The sequence below is a fragment of the Nerophis lumbriciformis genome, linkage group LG22 (assembly GCF_033978685.3).
Source record: "Nerophis lumbriciformis linkage group LG22, RoL_Nlum_v2.1, whole genome shotgun sequence".
Classification (NCBI taxonomy): domain Eukaryota; kingdom Metazoa; phylum Chordata; class Actinopteri; order Syngnathiformes; family Syngnathidae; genus Nerophis; species Nerophis lumbriciformis.
The window spans coordinates 38,405,319-38,411,318 of NC_084569.2; positions in this window are offsets into that span (position 1 = coordinate 38,405,319).

The following is a 6,000-nucleotide window of genomic DNA, read 5'->3' on the forward strand; positions in this document are numbered from 1 at the left end:
CCCCCGAGAGGGCCCCACCGGGAGCCGTAGCTGAGGCGATCCGCGAGAAGGGCCCGACGCACGTCCAGGGTCACCACCGCGCCCACCGCACCGACACCCCGCCTCGTCCGCCTTCGCCACGGCCGGCGTCACGCGCAGCGCTCGCCACCCCCGTGACCGGGGGCTCGTAACAGGGGTCACTCCGCGCGCAGTGCGCTCACGAAAGGGGTGGGGCTCACCCTGGTTGATATAGACAGCAGCTAGGACGGTGGCCATGGAAATTGGAACCCGCTAAGGAGTGTGTAACAACCCACCTGCCGAATCAACTAGCCCTGAAAATGGATGGCGCTGGAGCGTCGGGCCCATATACCCGGCCGCGCCTTGGAGGTGCGCTCAGCGCGGCTCCCATATGATTGCGCACTGGTGTGCGTCTGGGTCGTGACAGCGTGGCACGCGAATGTCTGTGCTGCATTGGATCAGTCTCCTTTCTTTAACAGGCAAAAGCTTTATAACCTCACTAATGCCTTGCATCGTCTATATTAGATATATAACAACGGGCGGGTGCGGGCGGATGCGGTTCTGATCAATTGTTAGATCGGGTGGATTGCGGATGGTTGACGACTTTCTGATGCGGTTGCGGATGAAATAATTGCCTATCCGCGCATCTCTAGTAGGAATGCTGTTCCTGGGATTAAAGGCCGCACCTTTTCTCCTCCAAACATGTTGCTGGGTATTGTGGCCAAACAGTTCATTTTTTGTTGCATCTGGCCACAGAACTTTCCTCCAGAAGGTCTTATCTTTGTCCATGTGATGTCAGATGAAACAGGAATTTGCTGCAAAGATGTTTGTTTCTCAAGTTTTGCAGTTGAATAGCACTGGTGTAAGTTAATCTGCAATTTACTCGCAACCTTGGAATGGAAAAAAAAAAACCTCAGGACTATAGTGTGAAAGTGCAATGTACTAAGATAGAGAACATGGAATTAAAGGTTGCTGTATACGCATACTTGCCAACCCTCCCGGATTTCCCTGGAGACTCCCGAAATTCAGCGCCTCTCCCGAAAACCTCCCGGGACAAATTTTCTCCCGAAAATCTCCCGAAATTCAGGCGGAGCTGGAGGCCACGCCCCCTCCAGCTCCATGCGGACCTGAGTGACGTGTTGACAGCCTGTTCACACGTCCGCTTTCCCACCATATAAACAGCTAATGGTCGAGGGCGAATTCTTGGTTTCTTATGTGGGTTTATTGTTGGGCAGTTTCATTAACGTCCTCCCAGCGCGGTAACAACACACAACAACAGCAGTCAAGTTTTCGTCTACCGTAATGCAGTTCGTCTGCCGTAAACAGCAATGTTGTGACACTTTTAAACAGGACAATACTGCCATCTACTGTACATGCATATGTGACTCACCCATAATGTGTCACATTTTTGTGTTGATTTATTTATTTTATTTTGTGGTTTGAATTTGTTTTTGGAGCTGTCATTACAAATTTATCAGTATTCACATTGGTCAGTAGGGGGCAGTAGGGCGTTTCTTCCCAATTGAATGCTATCACCTGCAGACCGGAAGTGTCTTGTCATTCTGATGAGCGCGACCAGTCTGTGAACAATTGAAACGTCCTGTGTGCTTTTTCCTCCTGTATAACAGGTTAGTTTTGGTGAATCAACTCACTGAATAATATCCATGTGATCTTTATAAGTTTAAGTACACATTCTGATGGTGGAGCCTAACTCTAAAGTGTGTGTGAGTTGTAGTTTGTATTTGTGAATGAATCCAGTGCACAGCTGCAGTAATCAATACAAAAAGGCGACGTGAGTGCGCAATGTTTATATAGGAACTTCTGATCCTAGTTCAGACTCCCAAATTAGAGCTCCCGTTTTCTTATTGATTTTATAATGTATATTTGTATAATGTGTGTGTTCTGGAAAAGGGTGGAGTGCCATCTCCGGGTTGGGGAGGAGATCTTGCCCCAAGTGGAGGAGTTCAAGTACCTCGGAGTCTTGTTCACAAGTGAGGGAAGAGTGGATCGTGAGATCGACAGGCGGATCGGTGCGGCGTCTTCAGTAATGCGGACGCTGTATCGATCCGTTGTGGTGAAGAAGGAGCTGAGCCGGAAGGCAAAGCTCTCAATTTACCGGTCGATCTATGTTCCCATCCTCACCTATGGTCATGAGCTTTGGGTTATGACCGAAAGGACAAGATCACGGGTACAAGCGGCCGAAATGAGTTTCCTCCGCCGGGTGGCGGGGCTCTCCCTTAGAGATAGGGTGAGAAGCTCTGTCATCCGGGGGGAGCTCAAAGTAAAGCCGCTGCTCCTCCACATCGAGAGGAGCCAGATGAGGTGGTTCGGGCATCTGGTCAGGATGCCACCCGAGCGCCTCCCTAAGGAGGTGTTTAGGGCATGTCCGACCGGTAGGAGGCCACGGGGAAGACCCAGGACACGTTGGGAAGACTATGTCTCCCGGCTGGCCTGGGAACGCCTCGGGATCCCCCCGGGAGGAGCTGGACGAAGTGGCTGGGGAGAGGGAAGTCTGGGCTTCCCTGCTTAGGCTGCTGCCCCCGCGACCCGACCTCGGATAAGCGGAAGAAGATGGATGGATGGATGGATGGTGTGTGTTCTGAAATAGTGACAGAGAATAGAACAAGGATGGACAATTCAACCCTTAACTCAACAATGAGTAGATGAGTGTTATGTGTGTGTAAATGTGTAAATAAATGAACACTGAAATTCAAGTATTTCTTTTATTTATATATATATATATATATATATGTATACATATATATATATATATATATATACATACATATATATATATATATATATATATATATATATATATATATATATATATATATATATAGCTGGAATTCACTGAAAGTCAAGTATTTCTTATATATATATATATATATACGAAATCGGAGGTCTCAAGGTTGGCAAGTATGTGTATACGTTGCATTACGATAATATGAAAATCCACTGATCCATCGTTTTCCCCTTTCAGGAACTTCTACTTGATGCGCACGTGACCTAGAAGTGCATTCTTCGTCCTGCCAGCTCGGCAATGTGTGACATTTACAATGGATCTCCATCGCTGAACGCCCTGGGAATGTGCAACCATGAGGAACGGCCGCAGGTTACAATTTCTCAAACCGGCGGTCATGTGTCCTTCATGCTAAGACACCAGCGGCGCGTTGACACATGCGGGCGCACCCGCACGCCGCGGAGGGGAAATAATTTACCTTTATAAAAAAAAAAGAACAAAAAAAAGAAAGAAAGTCTGAGTCGGCTCCAAAAAGTGCTGACGTAGATTTATTCCTCGGAAGGTGTAGATGAACTCCTCTCGGTGTAGATTCATTTTGCACAACTCAAGGGCACATTGGCTCGGTGAGAGGAAGTCACAAAGACTCCCGCAGCTTCTTTCTTGTCTCATCCATCTTGACACATAAAGTCTTTGAAATAACCGAAAAAGAATCCCAAAGGAATCCTGCTGTAGTTTTTATTTATTTTATTTCCACACCAGTCGGCTGCTGTAGGTTCGATTTCTTCCGCAAATGTCAGTTGACTAAATAATAACCTTGAATTACACTGACTTGGGCTGCAACGATGTATCAATTAAATTGATTAATTTGATTAATTCTATTAAAAAAATAAGCTTCAATTTATATTGGGTTGCGTCGATGATTTGTTTAATGGCATTGTTTTGGCAGGACTGTTACAATAGAGCACACCTGAGAGCGGTGCACCTATTGGTGATGCAGGTAAAATATAAGATACAAATTGTTATGCTGGGGTTGCAGCTTACGGCGAGGTTTGTTCTCCCAGGATGCAAACGGACGACTCTGGACAGGACTTGCAGGTAGGAACATGATTTAATTGTACAAACCCCGTTTCCATATGAGTTGGGAAATTGTATTAGATGTAAATATAAACGGAATACAATGATTTGCAAATCCTTTTCAACCCATATTCAGTTGAATATGCCACAAAGACAACATATTTGATGTTCAAACTCTTTTTTTTTTTTGTGCAAATAATCATTAACTTTAGAATTTGATGCCAGCAACACGTGACAAAGAAGTTGGGAAAGGTGACAATAAATACTGATAAAGTTGGGGAATGCTCAGGCCCGGCCCTAACCAATCTGGCGCCCTAGGCAAGATTTTAGGTGCCCCCCCCCCCCCCCCCCCCCCCACATAGGCAGTGAAGTGTATATACTCACAAGAAACCGAATAGCTTTGTCTTTGACCTTTTTTTTTTACTTACAACTATACCTAATATATAAAGGGGTGGAAAAGTGACTATTACCTGCAGGCCAAACATTAGCTAACCAGAAGGCAATAACAATGTAAACAAAAAACACCTGCTTAAAAGATCTAATACAAATGTCCCTGAGGAATGTAAGGTGGGAGTACTGTAATTACCTAACGTTACATTATTATTTTCCAGAACAATTTAGCCCCCTCCACAATATTAACCCGACGTTAAAACAGAACTAGCTATTTATTGATTAGTAATTGCCAAATCATGTAACATTAGCTTAATGCTAAAAAGCCAGGTTACTATCACATTCTGTAACAGACAAATAATTTCATGTAGGCTAACGTTACCTACCTGCTACCTCTGTCTTTTCTCGTTTTTCCTCCTCTTCTTTTCTCTTTTTTCTTCCCTGGGCACCTGACAGTTTTGGCCGTTTTGACATCTTGTGTTGATTTTTTGATGTGGTGACGTCCAAAAAGAGTCATGATACGGGAAGGGAGGGGGCGCACCGTGCGGGGGGGGGGGGGGCGTAATGTTGTTACAAATAATATTTCTATTAAATAGGCTTTACTTTGCATTTTAATTAAAGTGGGATTATTGTTTGTATTTAGAAATAATAGTACCAACTTTTTTTTTTTTTTTTTTTTTTTTCTCCAACATTTGTGGCACTGGCGTGGCGCCCCCTGATGGACGGCGCCCTTAGCATTTGCCTATACGGCCTATGCCACGGGCCGGCCCTGGGAATGCTCATCAAACACTTATTTGGAACATCCCACAGGTGAACAGGCAAATTAGGAACAGGTGGGTGCCATGATTGGGTATAAAAGTAGATTCCATGAAATGCTCAGTCATTCACAAACAAGGATGGGGCGAGGGTCACCACTTTGTCAACAAATGCGTGAGCAAATTGTTGAACAGTTTAAGAAAAACCTTTCTCAACCAGCTATTGCAAGGGATTTCACCATCTACGGTCTGTAATATCATCAAAGGGTTCAGAGAATCTGGAGAAATCACTGCACGTAAGCAGCTAAGCCCGTGACCTTCGATCCCTCAGGCTGTACTGCATCAACAAGCGACATCAGTGTGTAAAGGATATCACCACATGGGCTCAGGAACACTTCAGAAACCCACTGTCAGTAGCAACAGTTGGTCGCTACATCTGTAAGTGCAAGTTATAACTCTCCTATGCAAGGCGAAAACCGTTTATCAACAACACCCAGAAACGTCGTCGGCTTCGTTGGGCCTGAGCTCATCGAAAATGGACTGATACAAAGTGGAAAAGTGTTCTGTGGTCTGACGAGTCCACATTTCAAATTGTTTTTGGAAACTGTGGATGTTGTGTCCTCCGGACCAAAGAGGAAAAGAACCATCCGGATTGTTATAGGCGCAAAGTTGAAAAGCCAGCATGTGTGATGGTATGGGGGTGTATTAGTGCCCAAGACATGGGTAACTTACACATCTGTGAAGGCTCCATTAATGCTGAAAGGTACATACAGGTTTTGGAGCAAAATGTGTTGCCATCCTAGCAATGTTACCATGGACGCCCCTGCTTATTTCAGCAAGACAATGCCAAGCCACATGTTACATCAACGTGGCTTCATAGTAAAAGAGTGCGGGTACTAGACTGGCCTGCCTGTAATCCAGACCTGTCTCCCATTGAAAATGTGTGGCGCATCATGAAGCCTAAAATAGCACAACGGAGACGCCCGGACTGTTGAACAACTTAAGCTGTACATCAAGCAAGAATGGGAAAGAATTCCACCT